Source organism: Aquarana catesbeiana, linkage group LG13, assembly GCF_042186555.1.
Source record: "Aquarana catesbeiana isolate 2022-GZ linkage group LG13, ASM4218655v1, whole genome shotgun sequence".
In the NCBI taxonomy this organism is placed as follows: Eukaryota; Metazoa; Chordata; class Amphibia; order Anura; family Ranidae; genus Aquarana; species Aquarana catesbeiana.
Genome location: NC_133336.1, coordinates 129,503,030 through 129,530,230, shown reverse-complemented (window position 1 = coordinate 129,530,230; position 27,201 = coordinate 129,503,030).

Genomic DNA, 27,201 nt, shown 5'->3' with positions numbered 1-27,201 from the left:
AATGATGGTAAGTAGTGTTTGAAGCAAGAAATACATCACATTATCAAAGATTACATAAAAGAACATGTGATGCTAATAAAAGAAAAATATCTTACCTTAATATAGTCCTTCTGCAGGACCTGTATGATGGCAGAACAGGTCTCTGGGATAATGATCCCCAGAGCCTGGGGGGAGATGCCTGTCGAGAACTTAAGGTCCTGCAGGCTTCTCCCTGTGGCCAAATACCGCAAGGTAGCGACCAGCCTCTGCTCCGGAGTGATGGCTTGCCTCATGCAGGTATCCTGCCTGCTGATATAGGGGGTCAGCAAAGCCAACAAACGGTCAAAAACGGGGTCCGTCATCCGGAGAAAGTTCCTGAAATCCTCAGGATTATTCTCACGGATCTCACGGAGCAAAGGCATGTGACAGAACTGGTCACGCTGAAGCAACCAATTCTTGGTCCATGAACTCCTCCTCGCCCTGTTCATGGACTGGTCTTGGGCTGAAGAATAAACTACAGCACCAAGCACATACAATGCACGAGCTCTACGACGAGTACGTACAGGTAACATGGCTTCAAAACGGTCGGCTGGTCAGAACGCACTAAACAGAACGCACTGAAGAACAGCAAGGCCTGTGAAGAACGACCTGAAAATCAGGAACGAGCGGCCAATAAAACAAAGATTTCTCAATGCCAACTGACCAAACGCACTGAAAAGCAGATACAAACCTCACAAGCACAGACTGAACAACAGTTAAAACGAACTGAAAAATACGAGTCTCACAAGCGCGAATCGTCTCTCACCAAACTTCTACTAACACGAGATAAACACGAGATTAGCAGAAGGAGCCCAAAGGGTGTCGTACGGGCTATTGAACTTCCGTTTTATAGTCTCGTCGGACTTGGTGTACGTCACCGCGTACTAGGCTGTCGTACTTTTGTGTGGTCGTGTGTGTGCAAGTCCGTTCGTAAGAAAGTCTGCCGCAAGTCCGCCGAAAGTACGTCGGAAGTCTGTCGGACAGGCTGTCGGACTTTTGTAGACGAAAAGTCCGACCGTGTGTACGCGGCATAAATGTTTGCTGTTTGTCTGTTGTCTGTAGAAACTTTAAGAGGGGCATAACACTTTCCAGTGATGCATTCTTCATTGAATCCAGGGAAGCTGTGATTTCAGGATCAGCAAAGATCTTCTTCTCATCAAAGTCGGTTATGTACAGTCCTTGTAGTGTAGTCGTTCTACTCAGAGCAACATAGGCCATTCCCGGTTGGAAGACCCGTTTCAATGAGACCACTGCCGACTGTATCGACATCCCCTGACACTTATGAATCGTACATCCAAAAGCCAACTTCAGGGGGAACTGCCTGCGAACAACTCCTTTCTGTCTCAGGTTTTCCTCTACCCTTTCTATGTACACCAAGTTGTCAGCATCACAAGACGACTTGTTACGGTATCTCTGTCCTGCATTTGGATTGTCCAGCACAAGCCCAAGCTTGTTTACCGTAGTAGCACCATTCTCAGTCTGGATGATTATTCTTGCAATCTTGCCAAATGTCCCGTTAACAAGCCCGTCTTCTACATCAATGTTTCTTGTGATCATGATACGGGCACCTTCAGCTGCTTGCAGTGTTTCAATCAGATTGTCTTTGTGTCCTTTGAAAGGTTGGTGTTGCCTCAGCATCACTCCTGTCTTAGGGTCTTTTCTGTAATCGTCGGCATCTATGTTGGTGACGTTTGAATGGAGAACAGACACAGTTGCAGCATTATGTTTGTGAACCTCTTTGTTGGTGGCAAATATGTGTAGCACGTCATTAGGGCAGTGGGTGGGATCTGTAAAAGCCTGAGCAAGCAGAGCTTTGTCATCATTGCTTAAGGTGCCAGTCTTCTGCTTGACTCTGATTCTATTCAAAAGCTCAGCAAATGAAATGTCTTCCTTCTGTCGCATGATCTCTGTCAGCGTGATCATCTGAAAGTTGTCTTTCCAGACGTCATTGGTATTTTCCTCAAACACGCAGAGTGGCTTACTTTTTCCCAGCGGGGGGACCTGGTAAAAGTCTCCTACTGCTAGTACTGACATACCACCAAAAGGTTTCTTACTGCCTTTGATTTGCTGTAATCTCCAGTTGATGTAGGCAAACAGGGGCTTTGAAATCATTGACACCTCGTCAATAACAATGATCTCCGCATTTGACAGCTGTGCCCTCACTTCATCTATTAGATTTCCAAGTCCTTGGTAGGGTGGCTTCAAGCTTCTTGGCAACTTCAGCAGAGAATGCAATGTGTTGCCTGAAATGTTGAAAGCTGCTGTTCCTGTAAATGCAGTTAGTAAAACGCTGGGCATGGATATGTCTGCTTCCTCACGTAGTCTGGTAAGTTTACAGAGTATCTTTGTCGCCTCAGCATAGATGCACTTTATCAGGTGTGATTTGCCTGTCCCTGCACCACCAGTGACAAAGTAATAGAATGGGTCAGGATTTAGGCCACGCACACGGTTAGTGCACCAGTCACAAACTGAGTAGAATGTCTGAGCTTGTGTCCGGTTAAGGTTTCTGTACATTTTCCGAAGGAAATCAGGGCACATTTGTGGGGCTTTCACAGTAAGCGCAATTCCACCTGTTTGTTTGTGACGTGTACGTGTATACTCCGGAACATCATCTTGTTCATTCTCATGAAGTGGCTCCCCTTCTTTGCGTTCCTCTACACATTCCAACCTATCCAACTCAGCTTCTGGGGCAAAGGTGTTCCAAGCATCTTCAACAGGTCCGTTTTTTACAAAGTCATCCAAGACTTGTTCCACAATTTTGTTGTGTTGTTCGAACTTCTTTTGGTTGCTGGTAACAATTGCAGACACTGCTTGGATTGCTTCTTCTCCTGGTAAGCTCACACAGGCGCCTTTGTAAAAATCCTGGTGTGTTGGGAACCTTACAGTTTTCAGTGATGACTCTGAACGGTGGGGGAGGTACAGTTTAAGCAGTCTGCCGTAGTAGTTCTCAGGGTCCTTCTTCTCTGAGAAGCGTGCGTACCTGATGATTGCAGGCTTCCCTCTCGTGCGTTTTTGAATCATTCCCATTTCATTCAATAGGCTGACACGCTTGCTGTCTTCCTTTTGCTTGCCATCTTCCTTCTGCTTGCCATAGACAACCCTGTAATGGGATGCAAAGTCTGCCAGACACATGGACTCAAACTCTGGTGTTTCAGGTCTGGCTCTGTATTTGTCGACAAAACTCGTCATCCACACATTAAGAGAATCGGCTGGTTTGTTCTGCAATGCACTGAGCGGGAGACTCATTTTCAGTGCGTTGTCACCAGTTGGCAGAAAAACAATCTCACGTGAGCAAGACTTCATTTTCAGGCTGCACGTACGGGCCACAGACTCCTGGGCGCTGACCTCTCTGTGTTTTGAATAAGCCTGAAGAACCTCTTTCATTTCTTCTCGTTCTGTCGCTGTTTCTGGGCTCATTTCTTTGACTATTGTTTTGAGATAGTCACTCAGCTCCCGTTCTGGCTTGGATATGTAGGACAACATGTACATGATGCAACCATACTCATCAAGAATGTACTGGATGTCCATGTTGGCGTTCCAGGCCGTCAGCAAATGTGGATTGTAGTTGTTCACCCAGCAGTCCTTGACATCACGCTTCATTAGAATCACGCTTGAGGAGGTCAATGCCTGAATGTAGGAGTTGTACTGATTCAAAGTCATATCACACTGTGCCAGTAGCTGTGACATGTCTTCAAGCTGCACTTTTGGGTTATTAAGCAAATCCCAGACTGGTTTCAGTTTGTTTTTGGCTGCTTGTGGTTTCATTGCACAATCTCCTTGTTCTTCTGGCATCGGGTAAGTTATCCTCGTTTTTCTAATAGGTGGCTTTGGAAATCCAAATCTGCATACTCTGTTACCTTTCTTGCATGATTTTGAATGAGATCTGCTGTGCATTTGAAGTTCTGTTACAAATCTGTGAAGTAAGGCCTGTTTGGCTTCATCAGGCAGCTGGCATGAGATGTTATGATCTATAAAGGCACACACCTTGTCATCACTGTCTTGTCCAAATATAGGAGCTCCTGCTACCCAACAGAGACAATGTATATGAGGGCTCCCTCTCGCCTGAAATTCAACCCGGTAAAAGTAATCGATAACTTTACCAATTGGCTGTGCAGGACCCAACAGCAGCTCTCGCATCAGAGCATCAACCCGTTTGTCAAACATGCGCATGGTGGTCACTGGGTTGCCTCGAAGAATGTCACACTTTTCAGCCCAGTCTAGCCCCGCAAAATCCACCTTTTGACCTTGTTGTGCCTTTATTGCCGTTATTACCTCTGGCCATCTGAATTCTGCAGCAGAGAAGGTAAGAAAAAATGTTGGCTTACCCAATTGTCTGACCATGGCTAGCAAATTCTTCAGATTTTTATCCCAGTAAGCTGGACTCCCTCTCAGTGGTTGCATGAACCTTGTGGCATCTCGGTTTCGCACCAACCTCTCAACCTCACACTTGTCCTGTAGCAGCTTGTTGGATATTTTCCGTCCATCCCTGGTATTGGGTTTTCCTTTCCTTAACTGGATGGACATGCTGCTTTTGGCCATGTGTGTTTCTGTGACAAACTGCGCAAAGAAGAGGTAGCTTGTGTCTCTTGCAAAACGAGTATCAACACAAAAAAGCCTTGCATTGAAATACATGCTCGGGGACAGTTTGACTTGTCTTGCCTGGTCCAATGTATTCTGTCCAGTAGGGAACTGAACAGGGAAAGCCATTGCCTCAAGCCTAGGAACTTTAAAGAAGCTGACAGGTGTGTTTCCTTGTGCAGGTGCAATGCTGAATATTCCATCACCGTGTGTCAGTGCTTCCTCTCCAAGGTCAGATGGCTGCAAACAACTGTCTAGGCCAATTCCAGGTCTTAGTGTATCCTTCTCATCCTCTGCATTGGGAGGTTGTTGGTCATGGCCTTCCTGTTGCTCAGAAGCAGCCGGTAAACATGCAGACTGTACCTCTGATGGATCACAATTTTCGATGCGTTCAAGTATCTCCATCATTTCAGTTTCGTCACAACTGTCGAGTTCCATCCCATCATCATTATCATCATCATCAGCGATTGTCTCATCCACTCTAATTGAAATGTCACTGTAGTCGGGGTGTGTGTCAATGAGTTTTGACAGACCTGCTACTACATTTCCCATGTTGACATAATGAAACAGCTGGTGGCCTTTGTAAGTCAGACGTCTTTTCAGCTTGACTCTGTGTAACTGGGATTTGCTGTGCGATCTTGGTAGAGTATTGACCGTGGTTTCCACCTCGGATGGCACACACACTACAGCGCCATGTATAGCTGCCTGTCGACCTTTGGGAAGTGTGATGATCTTGGCAAATGGCAGTATTTTGGCCAAAAGTTGTCTTTCCAGCACATTCAAATCGCAGAGCTCTGGGGGAATGGGCGCCAGCTCCATGTTGTTAGCTACAGCGATGGATGATTTGTGTCCTGCTTTTAAATGTAAATCACAGTTGTGACAAACCCATTCTTTGGTCCTTTCATCTGGTACGGTGCATTGTTCAGGTCCTTGACAGTGATTGTTGCACATATGGACATATTTCCCTGTCAAACAGGCAGCAACAATGTGTAGATTCTTCTTGTAATTGCTGTGAATGCAATGTTTCACTTGGTTAGGGAAAAGGGTGCGATGACACATAGTGCACACAAATGTTGGCCCAGCTTTAATGCATTCATGGAAAGTGGATATAGCTGTCTGCATTAGGCTGTTGTCCACTGGTTGACTGCATTCCCGCATGACACGAGTCCATCGTCTGTATTTCATTCTTATTTTGAAGGCACATTGCATCTTATGGGTTATGCGAAAATCTGCTTGAGTTTGACGCTTCATTTTCATGTAACTCATGCAATGTTGCAAGTGACGTTTTCTGAAAGCAGGATCATTATGATATTTTCTGGTGATGTATTGCTTCTGCTTCAACTTGAAATCGACATTTGTGGCATATTTTCTGGTGATGTATTGCTTCTTCTTCAAGTTGTAATCTGCATTTGTCGCATATTTTCTGGTGGTGTACTGCTTCTGTTTCAAGTTGAAATCTGCATTTGTCGCATATTTTCTGGTGATGTATTGCTTCTGCTTCAAGTTGAAATTGGCATCTGTTGCATATTTGCGAATGATATATTGCTTCTGCTTCAACTTAAAATCAGCATCTGCTCTGTATCGGCTGGTGATGTATGTCCTTTTCTTATTGGTGACAGACATCTTTGTAGCCTTGAAATCACGCCTTCTTTCATTTCTGTGTCTTGTCTTCAGTTTTTGTCGTCTCTGTGCATTTAATTTGGACAATGCCTTACTGTCCTTCCATATGCCCTGTGAGGATTTCGCATCAACTGACCGTGGAGAATGCTTGCTGGCTGGGAATCCAGTGTGTGTTACATCTTTGGTCATCTGTGTCACTTTGTTCTCCACATGCTTTGCATTATGTGGTTTGTCAGATTGCACCAGTGGGGACAGCAAACCATCTGACAGACGTCTTGCACGATGAAATGAGACTGGCATGAAGTCATACTGCAGTCCATCAATAGGGCCTCTGGTGTCTGTAAGGAGCAATTCATACAACTTATAAATCCTTGCCCCCATATCACTCAAATGTGTAAAAGTGATCATAACAGCTTTTCCTTTTCCAGTGGCAGGAAGTCCATCCTTATTTCGACTATGAGAATCAAACAGTCCATATCTCCCAGACTTGTCTCTGAACAATGCAATGCAATATGGCACTACTATAAAAAGTGCATGTGTAACATCTGCATTGAGGCACTGAAGTCTTGTGGAGAGGTCAACAAACCAACCTTGGTTGTCACCGTCTACCGTGTCTCTCATACATCCCGATAACACTGGAGATTTAACAACGTTATACTCATATTTGTCAGTGTTGACTCTGAGGGGCACTTCTTCCATTGTCAAGTGTTGATGCTGATAGACATTTCTTTGTTTTAGCTGTTTTATTGTTGAGCCATACAAGCTGTTGCCCTTCTTCAGTATTTGATCAAGATCACCCTTTCTCACATCATCAAGCTCACTGTGGTATGCCAAAAATGTCAGAGCCATGCATGTACACTGTTTGTTCCTTAACCTTCCATAGCCATGATGACCCTGATGAAATGATGCCTGCACAGAAATCTCACTTGGTACACATGGTTCTTGCATGCCATGGTTTTCAGAAGTGCCCATCACACTGTCACTGTGCTCTTGAACTTGACACTGAGTTGAACATGAAAATGACACCACAGGTTCACTATGTACCTCCTGGGCACATTCACTGTCACAAACCTCCATATCCACTATGCTGCTGTGGGGCTCCGGATCCAGTTTAGTCCAGCGTATCTTTGCAGCTTTAGATCTCTTTCCTTTAGATGGCATGATGACATTTGTGGAAGGAGCTATAATTCTCCTCAGAGCTTTGTTCGAAGAGCTATAATTCCCCTCAGAGTTGTGTTGGAGGAGGAGCTATAATTCGCCTCAGAGCTGTGTGGGAGGAGCTATAACTCCCCTCTGAGCTGTGTGGGAGGAGCAATAATGCTATAATTCCCCTCAGAGCTGTGTGGGAGGAGATACAATTCCCCTTAGTGTTGTGTGGGAGGAGCTATAATTCCCCTTAGAGCTGTGTGGGAGAAGCTATATTTCCCCTCAGAGCTGTGTGGGAGAAGCTACATTTCCCATCAGAGTTGTGTGGGAGAAGCTATAATTCCCCTCAGAGCTGTTTAAAAGTAACTATAATTCCCCTCACAGCGGTGTGGGAGAAACTATAATTCCTCTCAGAGTTGTGTGGGAGGAGCTCTAATTCTCCTCAGCTGTGTGGGAGGAGCTATAATGCTAAGCTGTAATTCCCCTCAGAGCTGTGTAGGAGGAGCTATAATTCCCCTCACAGCGGTGTGGGAGAAACTATAATTCCCCTCAGAGTTGTGTGGGAGGAGCTATAATGCTAAGCTATAATGCTATAATTCCCCCTTGAGCTGTGTGGGAGGAGCTATAATTCCCCTCAAAGCTGTGTGGGAGGAGCTATAATTCCCCTCACAGCGGTGTGGGAGAAACTATAATTCTCCTCAGAGTTGTGTAGGAGGAGCTATAATTCCCCTCACAGCGGTGTGGGAGAAACTATAATTCCCCTTTGAGCTGTGTGGGAGGAGCTATAATTCCCCTCAAAGCTGTATTGGAGGAGCTATAACTTCCCTCCAAGCTGTGTGGGAGGAGCTATAATGCTATAATTGTCCTTAGAGCTGTGTGAGAGGAGCTATAATTCCCCTCAGAGCTTTGTGATTTTTTTTTTTCAAAAATGATTTTGTTTTTTTGTTTTTTCAAAAATGATTTTGTTTTTTTGTTTTTTAAAAATGATTTTTTTAAATGATTTTTTTTTTCAAAAATGAAATTTTTTTTTTCAAAAATGAATTTTGTTTTTTTCAAAAATGATTTTTTTTTTAATTTTTTTTTCTTCAAAAGTAATTTTTTTTTCAAAAATATATATTTTTTTCAAAAATATTTTTTTTTTCAAAAATATTTTTTTTTTCAAAAATTAATTTTTATTTTTTTCAAAAATATTTTTTTTTTTACATGGGGCGGTCATAATGTTTTGGCTGATCATGGGGTGGTCATAATGTTTTGGCTGATCATGGGGTTGTCAGCTTTTGTCACCTCCCACTCTAGTTTTGATCATTTCGCCATTCATTCCTATGGGACCAATTTTGCCGCAAAAACGACGATATTTCGTGGACCATTCGGCGAAACGTTCCACAAAGTAATAGCACACCAATCGGGAAAAATCCGCACGTTTCAGTATATTACTTGTCTCTGTAGTGTAAAAACTGTGGGAGGAGTCTACAAGCATTATCAAGTCTAGCAGATGAAGTCACATGCATTTGGAGTGTCTCAGCATCTTGTGTTTACAACCACTGTTTCCTAGCAACGCTCATGCCCTGTTTATGCTTCCCAAATACTACTTCATCAAAACAGCCCCATCAGAATTACCCCATCAAAACTGCCCCATCATATTCCTCTATTATAAATCAGTACATGGTGTGTCTGTCCCCTCCCCGGGCTCTGTAATCAGAGCTGAGATGCTCCAGCCACCTCCCCCCCTGTGTATAACAGAAGCTTTGGTAACCATGGCAACAAAACAAACACTAACAGTACACTCTGATTAATGGCTAAAATTTCCTGAAATGACCTCTAAACAAATGGCCGTATTTTAAAAACTATACATCCTACAGCGAAGATCTTTATATTGTGAGAATCACAAGACCCAGACCTAGATTTTGATGTATAGTATGTCTCTGAAATATTAAAAATGAATGAAGGGGGCTAGAGTGTAGTTTCAATGAATGTCAATGGACGGCGTGAGTTACAAACAAATGGTCATATTATGAAAACTATCAGGACTATGGCTTAGCCGTGGACATGTTTAGTGGCAGCAGGGATAGCTGAACGTTTTGATATAAGATTTGTGTAGGTGGGCCTGAAAATGAGGGAGTGGCGGCAGTTTAGAAATCATGTTCTGATTTTTCAGCTTTTGTCATCTCCCACTCTAGTTTCCCCATTCATTCCTATGGGACCAATTTCGCCGCAAAAACGACGATATTTCGTGAACCATTCGGCGAAACGTTCCACAAAGTAATAGCACACCATTCGGGAACAATCCGCACGTTTCGGTATATTACTTGTCTATGTAGTGTAAAAACTGTGGGAGGAGTTAGGGTGGTAAATTTGGCTATAATAATAAGAATAATATATATGTGAGATAACAGTAAGTGGTCTTGCTATGCAAGAACACTTAATAATATATATGTGAGATAACAGTAAGTGGTCTTGCTATGCAAGAACACTTAATAAGAAGAAGAAGAACTAGAAAAGCTACAATTTCTGGGGAAATTGTGAAAAGTGTTCTTGCCTCTACAACTGGAGTGGGCGGAGTAACTGGGTGGAGTGGCTTGAGTAACTGTTGTGTGGTTGGAGTGGCTGGAGTAACTGTGAAAAGTGTTAAAAAGCTTAATATTTTAAAAAGTATAAATAGTAGTAAAACAGTTGAAGTCCCATCATTAGCTGAAAGAGCTGAACATTTTTTTCAAAAATTATTTTTTTTTTCAAAAATGATTTTTTTTTTAAATGATTTTTTTTTTTTAAATGATTTTTTTTTTTTCAAAAATGATTTTTTTTATTTTTTCAAAAATATTTTTTTTTCAAAAATAAATTTTCTCAATTTTTTTTTTTCAAAAATAATTTTTTTTTCAAAAACATATTTTTTTTTCCAAAAATAATTTTTTTTTCAAAAATCTTTTTTGTTCAAAATATTTTTTTTTTTTCAAAATAATTTTTTTTTTTCAAAAATAATTTTTTTTTTCAAAAATTATGAATTTTTTTTTTTTTAATTTTTTTTTCATAAATGATTTTTTTTTTTCAAAAATGATTTTTTTGATTTTTTCAAAAAAATATATTTTTTTTTCAAAAAATATTTTTTTATTGTTTCAAAAATATTTTTTTTTAAATGATTTTTTTTTCAAAAAATATTTTTTTTATTGTTTCAAAAATATTTTTTTTTTTCAAAAATGAATTTTTTTTTTTTTCAAAAATGAATTTTTTTTTTTTTCATGGGGCGGTCATAATGTTTTGGCAGATCATGGGGTTGTCAGCTTTTGTCACCTCCCACTCTAGTTTTGAACATTTCGTCATTCATTCCTATGGGACCAATTTCACCGCAAAAACAACGATATTTCGTGAACCATTCGGCGAAACGTTCCACAAAGTAATAGCACACCAATTAAATGACATTGAGGCCGGATTCACACTGGTATTTTTCAGCTTTTCACAAAGTTCCACAAGGTAATAGGACACCAATTAAATGACATTGAACATTTCACCATTCATTCCTATGGGACCAATATTGCCGCAAAAACGACGATATTTCGTGAACCACAAAGTAATAACACACCAATCGGGAACAATCCGCTCGTTTCGGTATATTACTTGTCTCTGTAGTGTAAAAACTGTGGGAGGAGTCTACAAGCATTATCAAGTCTAGCAGATGAAGTCACATGCATTTGGGGTGTCTCAGCATCTTGTGTTTACAACCACTGTTTCCTAGCAACGCTCATGCCCTGTATATGCTTCCCAAATAATACTTCATCAAAACTGCCCCATCAGAATTACCCCATCAAAACTGCCCCATCATATTCCTCTATTATAAATCAGTACATGGTGTGTCTGTCCCCTCCCCCTGAGCTCTGTAATCAGAGCTGAGATGCTCCAGCCACCTCCCCCCTGTGTATAACAGAAGCTTTGGTAACCATGGCAACAAAACAAACACAGTACACGCTGATTAATGGCTAAAATTTCCTGAAATGACCTCTAAACAAATGGCCGTATTTTAAAAACTATACATCCTACAGCAAAGATCTTTATATTGTGAGAATCACAAGACCCAGACCTAGATTTTGATACATAGTATGTCTCTGAAATATTAAAATTGAAGGCACGGTCGCAGTTTAGAAATTGCCCTTCAAATTTGAAGGGGCTAGAGTGTAGTTTCAATGAATGTCAATGGACGGCGTGAGTTGCAAACAAATGGTCATATTGTGAAAACTATCAGGACTATGGCTTAGCCGTGGACATGTTTAGTGGCAGCAGGGATAGCTGAACGTTTTGATATAAGATTTGTGTAGGTGGGCTTGAAAATGAGGGAGTGGCGGCAGTTTAGAAATCATGTTCTGATTTTCCAGCTTTTGTCATCTCCCACTCTAGTTTCCCCATTCATTCCTATGGGACCAATTTCGCCGCAAAAATGACGATATTTCGTGAACCATTCGGCGAAACGTTCCACAAAGTAATAGCACACCATTCGGGAACAATCCGCACGTTTCGGTATATTACTTGTCTATGTAGTGTAAAAACTGTGGGAGGAGTTAGGGTGGTAAATTTGGCTATAATAATAATAAGAACTAGAAAAGCTACAATTTCTGGGGAAATTGTGAAAGTGTTCTTGCCTCTACAACTGGAGTGGGCGGAGTAACTGGGTGGGGTCGAGTGGCTTGAGTAACTGTGAAAAGTGTTAAAAAGCTTAATATTTTAAAAAGTATAAATAGTAGTAAAAAAGTTCCATCATTAGCTGAAAGAGCTGAACATTTTTTTCAAAAGTAATTTTTTTTTTTCAAAAATGAATTTTTTTTCTTCAAAAATGATTTTTTTTTCTTCAAAAATGATTTTTTTTTTTCAAAAATGAATTTTTTTTCTTCAAAAATGATTTTTTTTTTTCAAAAATGATTTTTTTTTAAAAGTAATTTTTTTTCTCAAAAATAATTTTTTTTTTCGAAATTATTTTTTTTTAAGTAATTTTTTTTTCAAAAATATTTTTTTTTTTTCAAAAATAATTTTTTTTTCGAAATTTTTTTTTTTTTAAAGTAATTTTTTTTTTCAAAAATTTTTTTTTTTTTTTTTTCAAAAATAATTTTTTTTTTTCAAAAATATTTTTTTTTTTTCAAAACTATTTTTTTTTTTTCAAAAATATTTTTTTTTTTCAAAAATATTTTTTTTTTTTCAAAAATAATTTTTTTTTTTCAAAAATATATATTTTTTTTTTTCAAAAATATTTTTTTTTTTTCATGGGGCGGTCATAATGTTTCAGCTGATCATGGGGTTGTCAGCTTTTGTCACCTCCCGCTCTAGTTTTGAACATTTCACCATTCATTCCTATGTGACCAATTTCACTGCAAAAACGACGATATTTTGTGAACTATTCGGCGAAACGTTCCACAAAGTAATAGCACACCAATTAAATGACATTGAGGCCGGATTCACACTGGTATTTTTCAGCTTTTCACAAAGTTCCACAAGGTAATAGGACACCAATTAAATGACATTGAACATTTCACCATTCATTCCTATGGGACCAATATTGCCGCAAAAAACTACGATATTTTGTGGACCATTCGGCAAAATATTCCACAAAGTAATAACACACCAATCGGGAACAATCCGCTCGTTTCGGTATATTACTTGTCTCTGTAGTGTAAAAACTGTGGGAGGAGTCTACAAGCATTATCAAGTCTAGCAGATGAAGTCACATGCATTTGGGTTGTCTCAGCATCTTGTGTTTACAACCACTGTTTCCTAGCAACGCTCATGCCCTGTTTATGCTTCACAAATACTGCTCCATACACAGTACACAGGAACATGATAGATGTAGTAACTATGCAGTAATTCAAATGGCCGTATTTTAAAAACTATAAATCCTACAGCGAAGATCTTTATATTGTGAGAATCACAAGACCCAGACCTAGATTTTGATATATAGTATGTCTCTGAAATATTAAAATTGAAGGCACGGTCACAGTTTAGAAATTGCCCTTCAAATTTGAAGGGGCTAGAGTGTAGTTTCAATGAATGTCAATGGACGGCGTGAGTTGCAAACAAATGGTCATATTGTGAAAACTATCAGGACTATGGCTTAGCCGTGGACATGTTTAGTGGCAGCAGGGATAGCTGAACGTTTTGATATAAGATTTGTGTAGGTGGGCTTGAAAATGAGGGAGTGGCGGCAGTTTAGAAATCATGTTCTGATTTTCCAGCTTTTGTCATCTCCCACTCTAGTTTCCCCATTCATTCCTATGGGACCAATTTCGCCGCAAAAATGACGATATTTCGTGAACCATTCGGCGAAACGTTCCACAAAGTAATAGCACACCATTCGGGAACAATCCGCACGTTTCGGTATATTACTTGTCTATGTAGTGTAAAAACTGTGGGAGGAGTTAGGGTGGTAAATTTGGCTATAATAATAATAAGAACTAGAAAAGCTACAATTTCTGGGGAAATTGTGAAAGTGTTCTTGCCTCTACAACTGGAGTGGGCGGAGTAACTGGGTGGGGTCGAGTGGCTTGAGTAACTGTGAAAAGTGTTAAAAAGCTTAATATTTTAAAAAGTATAAATAGTAGTAAAAAAGTTCCATCATTAGCTGAAAGAGCTGAACATTTTTTTCAAAAGTAATTTTTTTTTTTCAAAAATGAATTTTTTTTCTTCAAAAATGATTTTTTTTTCTTCAAAAATGATTTTTTTTTTTCAAAAATGAATTTTTTTTCTTCAAAAATGATTTTTTTTTTTCAAAAATGATTTTTTTTTAAAAGTAATTTTTTTTCTCAAAAATAATTTTTTTTTTCGAAATTATTTTTTTTTAAGTAATTTTTTTTTCAAAAATATTTTTTTTTTTTCAAAAATAATTTTTTTTTCGAAATTTTTTTTTTTTTAAAGTAATTTTTTTTTTCAAAAATTTTTTTTTTTTTTTTTTCAAAAATAATTTTTTTTTTTCAAAAATATTTTTTTTTTTCAAAACTATTTTTTTTTTTTCAAAAATAATTTTTTTTTTCAAAAATATTTTTTTTTTTTTCAAAAATAATTTTTTTTTTTCAAAAATATATATTTTTTTTTTTCAAAAATATTTTTTTTTTTTTCATGGGGCGGTCATAATGTTTCAGCTGATCATGGGGTTGTCAGCTTTTGTCACCTCCCGCTCTAGTTTTGAACATTTCACCATTCATTCCTATGTGACCAATTTCACTGCAAAAACGACGATATTTTGTGAACTATTCGGCGAAACGTTCCACAAAGTAATAGCACACCAATTAAATGACATTGAGGCCGGATTCACACTGGTATTTTTCAGCTTTTCACAAAGTTCCACAAGGTAATAGGACACCAATTAAATGACATTGAACATTTCACCATTCATTCCTATGGGACCAATATTGCCGCAAAAAACTACGATATTTTGTGGACCATTCGGCAAAATATTCCACAAAGTAATAACACACCAATCGGGAACAATCCGCTCGTTTCGGTATATTACTTGTCTCTGTAGTGTAAAAACTGTGGGAGGAGTCTACAAGCATTATCAAGTCTAGCAGATGAAGTCACATGCATTTGGGTTGTCTCAGCATCTTGTGTTTACAACCACTGTTTCCTAGCAACGCTCATGCCCTGTTTATGCTTCACAAATACTGCTCCATACACAGTACACAGGAACATGATAGATGTAGTAACTATGCAGTAATTCAAATGGCCGTATTTTAAAAACTATAAATCCTACAGCGAAGATCTTTATATTGTGAGAATCACAAGACCCAGACCTAGATTTTGATATATAGTATGTCTCTGAAATATTAAAATTGAAGGCACGGTCACAGTTTAGAAATTGCCCTTCAAATTTGAAGGAGCTAGAGTGTAGTTTCAATGAATGTCAATGAACGGTGTGAGTTGCAAACAAATGGTCATATTGTGAAAACTATCAGTACTATGGCTTAGCCATGGACATGTTTAGTGGCAGCAGGGATAGCTGAACGTTTTGATATAAGATTTGTGTAGGTGGGCTTGAAAATGAGGGAGTGGCGGCAGTTTAGAAATCATGTTCTGATTTTTCAGCTTTTTTCACCTCCCACTCTAGTTTCCCCATTCATTCCTATGGGACCAATTTCGCCGCAAAAACAACGATATTTCGTGAACCATTTGGCGAAACGTTCAACAAAGTAATAGCACACCATTCGGGAACAATCCGCACGTTTCGGTATATTACTTGTCTATGTAGTGTAAAAACTAGGAGGAGTTAGGGTGGTAAATTTGGCTATAATAATAATAAGAACTAGAAAAGGTACAATTTCTGGGGAAATTGTGAAAGTGTTCTTGCCTCTACAACTGGAGTGGGCGGAGTAACTGGGTGGGGTGGAGTGGCTTGAGTAACTGTGAAAAGTGTTAAAAAGCTTAATATTTTAAAAAGTATAAATAGTAGTAAAAAAGTTCCATCATTCGCTGAAAGAGCTGAACATTTTTTTCAAAAGTAATTTTTTTTTTCAAAAATGAATTTTTTTTAATCAAAAATGATTTTTTTTTCTTCAAAAATGATTTTTTTTTTTCAAAAGTAATTTTTTTTTTCAAAGGTAATTTTTTTTTTCAAAAATGAATTTTTTTATTTCAAAAATAATTTTTTTTTCGAAATTATTATTTTTTTTAAAGTAATTTTTTTTTCAAAAACAATTTTTTTTTTTTTAAAAATAATTTTTTTTTTTTCAAAAATATTTTTTTTTTCAAATATATTTTTTTTTCAAAAATAATTTTTTTTTTAAAAGTAATTTTTTTTTCAAAAATATTTTTTTTTTTTCAAAAATGTTTTTTTTTTTCAAAAATATTTTTTTTTTTTCAAAAATGATTTTTTTTTTTCAAAAATTATTTTTTTACTTTTTTCAAAAATTATTTTTTTTTTTCAAAAATATTTTTTTTTTTACATGGGGCGGTCATAATGTTTTGGCTGATCATGGGGTGGTCATAATGTTTTGGCTGATCATGGGGTTGTCAGCTTTTGTCACTTCCCACTCTAGTTTTGAACATTTCGCCATTCATTCCAATGGGACCAATTTCGCCGCAAAAACGTCATTTCGTGGACCATTCGGCAAAACATTCCACAAAGTAATAACACACCAATCGGGAACAATCCGCTCGTTTCGGTATATTATTTGTCTCTGTAGTGTGAAAACTGTGGGAGGAGTCTACAAGCATTATCAAGTCTAGCAGATGAAGTCACATGCATTTGGAGTGTCTCAGCATCTTGTGTTTACAACCACTGTTTCCTAGCAACGCTCATGCCCTGTTTATGCTTCCCAAATACTGCTTCATCAAAACTGCCCCATCAGAATTACCCCATCAAAACTGCCCCATCATATTCCTCTATTATAAATCAGTACATGGTGTGTCTGTCCCCTCCCCCGGGCTCTGTAATCAGCTGAGATGCTCCAGCCACCTTCCCCCCTGTGTATAACAGAAGCTTTGGTAACCATGGCAACAAAACAAACACTAACAGTACACTCTGATTAATGGCTAAAATTTCCTGAAATGACCTTTAAACAAATGGCCGTATTTTAAAAACTATACATCTTACAGCAAAGATCTTTATATTGTGAGAATCACAAGACCCAGACCTAGATTTTGATGTATAGTATGTCTCTGAAATATTAAAAATGAAGGCACAGTCGCAGTTTAGAAATTGCCCTTCAAATTTGGAGGGGGCTAGAGTGTAGTTTCAATGAATGTCAATGGACGGCGTGAGTTGCAAACAAATGGTCATATTGTGAAAACTATCAGGACTATGGCTTAGCCGTGGACATGATTAGTGGCAGCAGGGATAGCTGAACGTTTTGATATAAGATTTGTGTAGGTGGGCTTGAAAATGAGGGAGTAGCGGCAGTTTAGAAATCATGTTCTGATTTTCCAGCTTTTGTCATCTCCCACTCTAGTTTCCCCATTCATTCCTATGGGACCAATTTCGCCGCAAAAACGACGATATTTCGTGAACCATTCGGCGAAACGTTCCACAAAGTAATAGCACACCATTCGGGAACAATCCGCACGTTTCGGTATATTACTTGTCTATGTAGTGTAAAAACTGTGGGAGGAGTTAGGGTGGTAAATTTGGCTATAATAATAAGAATAATATATATGTGAGATAACAGTAAGTGGTCTTGCTATGCAAGAACACTTAACTAGAAAAGGTACAATTTCTGGGGAAATTGTGAAAGTGTTCTTGCCTCTACAACTGGAGTGGGCGGAGTAACTGGGTGGGGTGGAGTGGCTTGAGTAACTGTGAAAAGTGTTATAAAGCTTAATATTTTAAAAAGTATAAATAGTAGTAAAAAAGTTCCATCATTCGCTGAAAGAGCTGAACATTTTTTTCAAAAGTAATTTTTTTTTTCAAAAATGAATTTTTTTTAATCAAAAATGATTTTTTTTTCTTCAAAAATGATTTTTTTTTTCAAAAGTAATTTTTTTTTTCAAAGGTAATTTTTTTTTTCAAAAATGAATTTTTTTATTTCAAAAAAAATTTTTTTTTCGAAATTATTATTTTTTTTAAAGTAATTTTTTTTTCAAAAATATTTTTTTTTTTCAAAAATATTTTTTTTTTCAAATATATTTTCTTTTCAAAAATAATTTTTTTTTTAAAAGAAATTTTTTTTTCAAAAATATTTTTTTTTTCAAAAATAATTTTTTTTTCTTCAAAAATATTTTTTTTTTCAAAAATATATATTTTTTTTTTTCAAAAGATTTTTTTTTTTTCAAAAATTATTTTTTTACTTTTTTCAAAAATTTTTTTTTTTTTCAAAAATATTTTTTTTTTTACATGGGGCGGTCATAATGTTTTGGCTGATCATGGGGTGGTCATAATGTTTTGGCTGATCATGGGGTTGTCAGCTTTTGTCACTTCCCACTCTAGTTTTGAACATTTCGCCATTCATTCCTATGGGACCAATTTCACCGCAAAAACGTCATTTCGTGGACCATTCGGCAAAACATTCCACAAAGTAATAACGCACCAATCGGGAACAATCCGCTCGTTTCGGTATATTATTTGTCTCTGTAGTGTGAAAACTGTGGGAGGAGTCTACAAGCATTATCAAGTCTAGCAGATGAAGTCACATGCATTTGGGGTGTCTCAGCATCTTGTGTTTACAACCACTGTTTCCTAGCAACGCTCATGCCCTGTTTATGCTTCCCGCATACTGCTTCATCAAAACTGCCCCATCAGAATTACCCCATCAAAACTGCCCCATCATATTCCTCTATTATAAATCAGTACATGGTGTGTCTGTCCCCTCCCCCGGGCTCTGTAATCAGAGCTGAGATGCTCCAGCCACCTCCCCCCCTGTGTATAACAGAAGCTTTGGTAACCATGGCAACAAAACAAACACAGTACACGCTGATTAATGGCTAAAATTTCCTGAAATGACCTCTAAACAAATGGCCGTATTTTAAAAACTATACATCCTACAGTGAAGATCTTTATATTGTGAGAATCACAAGACCCAGACCTAGATTTTGATGTATAGTATGTCTCTGAAATATTAAAAATGAAGGCACAGTCGCAGTTTAGAAATTGCCCTTCAAATTTGGAGGGGGCTAGAGTGTAATTTCAATGAATGTCAATGGACGGCGTGAGTTGCAAACAAATGGTCATATTATGAAAACTATCAGGACTATGGCTTAGCCGTGGACATGTTTAGTGGCAGCAGGGATAGCTGAACGTTTTGATATAAGATTTGTGTAGGTGGGCTTGAAAATGAGGGAGTGGCGGCAGTTTAGAAATCATGTTCTGATTTTCCAGCTTTTGTCATCTCCCACTCTAGTTTCCCCATTCATTCCTATGGGACCAATTTCGCCGCAAAAACGACGATATTTCGTGAACCATTCGGCGAAACGTTCCACAAAGTAATAGCACACCATTCGGGAACAATCCGCACGTTTCGGTATATTACTTGTCTATGTAGTGTAAAAACTGTGGGAGGAGTTAGGGTGGTAAATTTGGCTATAATAATAAGAATAATATATATGTGAGATAACAGTAAGTGGTCTTGCTATGCAAGAACACTTAACTAGAAAAGCTACAATTTCTGGGGAAATTGTGAAAGTGTTCTTGCCTCTACAACTGGAGTGGGCGGAGTAACTGGGTGGGGTGGAGTGGCTTGAGTAACTGTGAAAAGTGTTAAAAAGCTTAATATTTTAAAAAGTATAAATAGTAGTAAAAACGTTCCATCATTCGCTGAAAGAGCTGAACATTTTTTTCAAAAGTAATTTTTTTTTTCAAAAATGATTTTTTTTTCTTCAAAAATGAATTTTTTTTTCTTCAAAAATGAATTTTTTTTTTCAAAAGTAATTTTTTTTTTCAAAGGTAATTTTTTTTTTCAAAAATGAATTTTTTTATTTCAAAAATAATTTTTTTTTCGAAATTATTTTTTTTTTAAAGTAATTTTTTTTTCAAAAATATTTTTTTTTTTCAAAAATATTTTTTTTTTCAAAAATATTTTTTTTTTTCAAATATATTTTTTTTTTCAAAAATATTTTTTTTTTTCAAAAATAATTTTTTTTTTTCAAAAATAATTTTTTTTTTTCAAAAATATTTTTTTTTTTCAAAAATATTTTTTTTTTTCAAAAATGATTTTTTTTTTTTCAAAAATTATTTATTTATTTTTTTCAAAAATTATTTTTTTATTTTTTTCAAAAATTATTTTTTTATTTTTTTCAAAAATTATTTTTTTTTTCAAAAATATATTTTTTTTTTACATGGGGCGGTCATAATGTTTTGGTTGATCATGAGGTGGTCATAATGTTTTGGCTGATCATGGGATTGTCAGCTTTTGTCACCTCCCACTCTAGTTTTGAACATTTCGCCATTCATTCCTATGGGACCAATTTCGCCGCAAAAACGTCATTTCGTGGACCATTCGGCGAAACATTCCACAAAGTAATAACACACCAATCGGGAACAATCCGCTCGTTTCGGTATATTACTTGTCTCTGTAGTGTAAAAACTGTGGGAGGAGTCTACAAGCATTATCAAGTCTAGCAGATGAAGTCACATGCATTTGGGGTGTCTCAGCATCTTGTGTTTACAACCACTGTTTCCTAGCAACGCTCATGCCCTGTTTATGCTTCCCAAATACTACTTCATCAAAACTGCCCCATCAGAATTACCCCATCAAAACTGCCCCATCATATTCCTCTATTATAAATCAGTACATGGTGTGTCTGTCCCCTCCCCCGGGCTCTGTAATCAGAGCTGAGATGCTCCAGCCACCTCCCCCCCTGTGTATAACAGAAGCTTTGGTAACCATGGCAACAAAACAAACACAGTACACGCTGATTAATGGCTAAAATTTCCTGAAATGACCTCTAAACAAATGGCCGTATTTTAAAAACTATACATCCTACAGCGAAGATCTTTATATTGTGAGAATCACAAGACCCAGACCTAGATTTTGATGTATAGTATGTCTCTGAAATATTAAAAATGAAGGCACAGTCGCAGTTTAGAAATTGCCCTTCAAATTTGGAGGGGACTAGAGTGTAGTTTCAATGAATGTCAATGGACGGCGTGAGTTGCAAACAAATGGTCATATTATGAAAACTATCAGGACTATGGCTTAGCCGTGGACATGTTTAGTGGCAGCAGGGATAGCTGAACGTTTTGATATAAGATTTGTGTAGGTGGGCTTGAAAATGAGGGAGTGGCGGCAGTTTAGAAATCATGTTCTGATTTTCCAGCTTTTGTCATCTCCCACTCTAGTTTCCCCATTCATTCCTATGGGACCAATTTCGCCGCAAAAACGACGATATTTCGTGAACCATTCGGCGAAACGTTCCACAAAGTAATAGCACACCATTCGGGAACAATCCGCACGTTTCGGTATATTACTTGTCTATGTAGTGTAAAAACTGTGGGAGGAGTTAGGGTGGTAAATTTGGCTATAATAATAAGAATAATATATATGTGAGATAACAGTAAGTGGTCTTGCTATGCAAGAACACTTAACTAGAAAAGGTACAATTTCTGGGGAAATTGTGAAAGTGTTCTTGCCTCTACAACTGGAGTGGGCGGAGTAACTGGGTGGGGTGGAGTGGCTTGAGTAACTGTGAAAAGTGTTATAAAGCTTAATATTTTAAAAAGTATAAATAGTAGTAAAAAAGTTCCATCATTCGCTGAAAGAGCTGAACATTTTTTTCAAAAGTAATTTTTTTTTTCAAAAATGAATTTTTTTTAATCAAAAATGATTTTTTTTTCTTCAAAAATGATTTTTTTTTTCAAAAGTAATTTTTTTTTTCAAAGGTAATTTTTTTTTTCAAAAATGAATTTTTTTATTTCAAAAAAAATTTTTTTTTCGAAATTATTATTTTTTTTAAAGTAATTTTTTTTTCAAAAATATTTTTTTTTTTCAAAAATATTTTTTTTTTTCAAATATATTTTCTTTTCAAAAATAATTTTTTTTTTAAAAGAAATTTTTTTTTCAAAAATATTTTTTTTTTCAAAAATAATTTTTTTTTCTTCAAAAATATTTTTTTTTTCAAAAATATATATTTTTTTTTTTCAAAAGATTTTTTTTTTTTCAAAAATTATTTTTTTACTTTTTTCAAAAATTTTTTTTTTTTTCAAAAATATTTTTTTTTTTACATGGGGCGGTCATAATGTTTTGGCTGATCATGGGGTGGTCATAATGTTTTGGCTGATCATGGGGTTGTCAGCTTTTGTCACTTCCCACTCTAGTTTTGAACATTTCGCCATTCATTCCTATGGGACCAATTTCACCGCAAAAACGTCATTTCGTGGACCATTCGGCAAAACATTCCACAAAGTAATAACGCACCAATCGGGAACAATCCGCTCGTTTCGGTATATTATTTGTCTCTGTAGTGTGAAAACTGTGGGAGGAGTCTACAAGCATTATCAAGTCTAGCAGATGAAGTCACATGCATTTGGGGTGTCTCAGCATCTTGTGTTTACAACCACTGTTTCCTAGCAACGCTCATGCCCTGTTTATGCTTCCCGCATACTGCTTCATCAAAACTGCCCCATCAGAATTACCCCATCAAAACTGCCCCATCATATTCCTCTATTATAAATCAGTACATGGTGTGTCTGTCCCCTCCCCCGGGCTCTGTAATCAGAGCTGAGATGCTCCAGCCACCTCCCCCCCTGTGTATAACAGAAGCTTTGGTAACCATGGCAACAAAACAAACACAGTACACGCTGATTAATGGCTAAAATTTCCTGAAATGACCTCTAAACAAATGGCCGTATTTTAAAAACTATACATCCTACAGTGAAGATCTTTATATTGTGAGAATCACAAGACCCAGACCTAGATTTTGATGTATAGTATGTCTCTGAAATATTAAAAATGAAGGCACAGTCGCAGTTTAGAAATTGCCCTTCAAATTTGGAGGGGGCTAGAGTGTAATTTCAATGAATGTCAATGGACGGCGTGAGTTGCAAACAAATGGTCATATTATGAAAACTATCAGGACTATGGCTTAGCCGTGGACATGTTTAGTGGCAGCAGGGATAGCTGAACGTTTTGATATAAGATTTGTGTAGGTGGGCTTGAAAATGAGGGAGTGGCGGCAGTTTAGAAATCATGTTCTGATTTTCCAGCTTTTGTCATCTCCCACTCTAGTTTCCCCATTCATTCCTATGGGACCAATTTCGCCGCAAAAACGACGATATTTCGTGAACCATTCGGCGAAACGTTCCACAAAGTAATAGCACACCATTCGGGAACAATCCGCACGTTTCGGTATATTACTTGTCTATGTAGTGTAAAAACTGTGGGAGGAGTTAGGGTGGTAAATTTGGCTATAATAATAAGAATAATATATATGTGAGATAACAGTAAGTGGTCTTGCTATGCAAGAACACTTAACTAGAAAAGCTACAATTTCTGGGGAAATTGTGAAAGTGTTCTTGCCTCTACAACTGGAGTGGGCGGAGTAACTGGGTGGGGTGGAGTGGCTTGAGTAACTGTGAAAAGTGTTAAAAAGCTTAATATTTTAAAAAGTATAAATAGTAGTAAAAACGTTCCATCATTCGCTGAAAGAGCTGAACATTTTTTTCAAAAGTAATTTTTTTTTTCAAAAATGATTTTTTTTTCTTCAAAAATGAATTTTTTTTTCTTCAAAAATGAATTTTTTTTTTCAAAAGTAATTTTTTTTTTCAAAGGTAATTTTTTTTTTCAAAAATGAATTTTTTTATTTCAAAAATAATTTTTTTTTCGAAATTATTTTTTTTTTAAAGTAATTTTTTTTTCAAAAATATTTTTTTTTTTCAAAAATATTTTTTTTTTCAAAAATATTTTTTTTTTTCAAATATATTTTTTTTTTCAAAAATATTTTTTTTTTTCAAAAATAATTTTTTTTTTTCAAAAATAATTTTTTTTTTTCAAAAATATTTTTTTTTTTCAAAAATATTTTTTTTTTTCAAAAATGATTTTTTTTTTTTCAAAAATTATTTATTTATTTTTTTCAAAAATTATTTTTTTATTTTTTTCAAAAATTATTTTTTTATTTTTTTCAAAAATTATTTTTTTTTTCAAAAATATATTTTTTTTTTACATGGGGCGGTCATAATGTTTTGGTTGATCATGAGGTGGTCATAATGTTTTGGCTGATCATGGGATTGTCAGCTTTTGTCACCTCCCACTCTAGTTTTGAACATTTCGCCATTCATTCCTATGGGACCAATTTCGCCGCAAAAACGTCATTTCGTGGACCATTCGGCGAAACATTCCACAAAGTAATAACACACCAATCGGGAACAATCCGCTCGTTTCGGTATATTACTTGTCTCTGTAGTGTAAAAACTGTGGGAGGAGTCTACAAGCATTATCAAGTCTAGCAGATGAAGTCACATGCATTTGGGGTGTCTCAGCATCTTGTGTTTACAACCACTGTTTCCTAGCAACGCTCATGCCCTGTTTATGCTTCCCAAATACTACTTCATCAAAACTGCCCCATCAGAATTACCCCATCAAAACTGCCCCATCATATTCCTCTATTATAAATCAGTACATGGTGTGTCTGTCCCCTCCCCCGGGCTCTGTAATCAGAGCTGAGATGCTCCAGCCACCTCCCCCCCTGTGTATAACAGAAGCTTTGGTAACCATGGCAACAAAACAAACACAGTACACGCTGATTAATGGCTAAAATTTCCTGAAATGACCTCTAAACAAATGGCCGTATTTTAAAAACTATACATCCTACAGCGAAGATCTTTATATTGTGAGAATCACAAGACCCAGACCTAGATTTTGATGTATAGTATGTCTCTGAAATATTAAAAATGAAGGCACAGTCGCAGTTTAGAAATTGCCCTTCAAATTTGGAGGGGACTAGAGTGTAGTTTCAATGAATGTCAATGGACGGCGTGAGTTGCAAACAAATGGTCATATTATGAAAACTATCAGGACTATGGCTTAGCCGTGGACATGTTTAGTGGCAGCAGGGATAGCTGAACGTTTTGATATAAGATTTGTGTAGGTGGGCTTGAAAATGAGGGAGTGGCGGCAGTTTAGAAATCATGTTCTGATTTTCCAGCTTTTGTCATCTCCCACTCTAGTTTCCCCATTCATTCCTATGGGACCAATTTCGCCGCAAAAACTACGATATTTCGTGAACCATTCGGCGAAACGTTCCACAAAGTAATAGCACACCATTCGGGAACAATCCGCACGTTTCGGTATATTACTTGTCTATGTAGTGTAAAAACTGTGGGAGGAGTTAGGGTGGTAAATTTGGCTATAATAATAATAAGAACTAGAAAAGGTACAATTTCTGGGGAAATTGTGAAAGTGTTCTTGCCTCTACAACTGGAGTGGGCGGAGTAACTGGGTGGGGTGGAGTGGCTTGAGTAACTGTGAAAAGTGTTAAAAAGCTTAATATTTTAAAAAGTATAAATAGTAGTAAAAAAGTTCCATCATTCGCTGAAAGAGCTGAACATTTTTTTCAAAAGTAATTTTTTTTTTCAAAAATGAATTTTTTTTAATCAAAAATGATTTTTTTTTCTTCAAAAATGATTTTTTTTTTCAAAAGTAATTTTTTTTTTCAAAGGTAATTTTTTTTTTCAAAAATGAATTTTTTTATTTCAAAAATAATTTTTTTTTCGAAATTATTATTTTTTTTAAAGTAATTTTTTTTTCAAAAATTTTTTTTTTTCAAAAATATTTTTTTTTTTCAAATATATTTTTTTTTCAAAAATAATTTTTTTTTTTAAAAGAAATTTTTTTTTCAAAAATATTTTTTTTTTTCAAAAATAATTTTTTTTTCTTCAAAAATATTTTTTTTTTCAAAAATATATATTTTTTTTTTTCAAAAATGATTTTTTTTTTTTCAAAAATTATTTTTTTACTTTTTTCAAAAATATTTTTTTTTTTCAAAAATATTTTTTTTTTTACATGGGGCGGTCATAATGTTTTGGCTGATCATGGGGTGGTCATAATGTTTTGGCTGATCATGGGGTTGTCAGCTTTTGTCACTTCCCACTCTAGTTTTGAACATTTCGCCATTCATTCCTATGGGACCAATTTCGCCGCAAAAACGTCATTTCGTGGACCATTCGGCAAAACATTCCACAAAGTAATAACACACCAATCGGGAACAATCCGCTCGTTTCGGTATATTATTTGTCTCTGTAGTGTGAAAACTGTGGGAGGAGTCTACAAGCATTATCAAGTCTAGCAGATGAAGTCACATGCATTTGGGGTGTCTCAGCATCTTGTGTTTACAACCACTGTTTCCTAGCAACGCTCATGCCCTGTTTATGCTTCCCGCATACTGCTTCATCAAAACTGCCCCATCAGAATTACCCCATCAAAACTGCCCCATCATATTCCTCTATTATAAATCAGTACATGGTGTGTCTGCCCCCTCCCCCGGGCTCTGTAATCAGCTGAGATGCTCCAGCCACCTTCCCCCCTGTGTATAACAGAAGCTTTGGTAACCATGGCAACAAAACAAACACTAACAGTACACTCTGATTAATGGCTAAAATTTCCTGAAATGACCTCTAAACAAATGGCTGTATTTTAAAAACTATACATCCTACAGCGAAGATCTTTATATTGTGAGAATCACAAGACCCAGACCTAGATTTTGATGTATAGTATGTCTCTGAAATATTAAAAATGAAGGCACAGTCGCAGTTTAGAAATTGCCCTTCAAATTTGGAGGGGGCTAGAGTGTAGTTTCAATGAATGTCAATGGACGGCGTGAGTTGCAAACAAATGGTCATATTGTGAAAACTATCAGGACTATGGCTTAGCCGTGGACATGTTTAGTGGCAGCAGGGATAGCTGAACGTTTTGATATAAGATTTGTGTAGGTGGGCTTGAAAATGAGGGAGTGGCGGCAGTTTAGAAATCATGTTCTGATTTTTCAGCTTTTATCATCTCCCACTCTAGTTTCCCCATTCGTTCCTATGGGACCAATTTCGCCGCAAAAACGACGAGATTTCGTGAACCATTCGGCGAAACGTTCCACAAAGTAATAGCACACCATTCGGGAACAATCCGCACGTTTCGGTATATTACTTGTCTATGTAGTGTAAAAACTGTGGGAGGAGTTAGGGTGGTAAATTTGGCTATAATAATAAGAATAATATATATGTGAGATAACAGTAAGTGGTCTTGCTATGCAAGAACACTTAATAATATATATGTGAGATAACAATAAGTGGTCTTGCTATGCAAGAACACTTAATAATATATATGTGAGATAACAATAAGTGGTCTTGCTATGCAAGAACACTTAATAATATATATGTGAGATAACAGTAAGTGGTCTTGCTATGCAAGAACACTTAATAATAATATATATGTGAGATAACAGTAAGTGGTCTTGCTA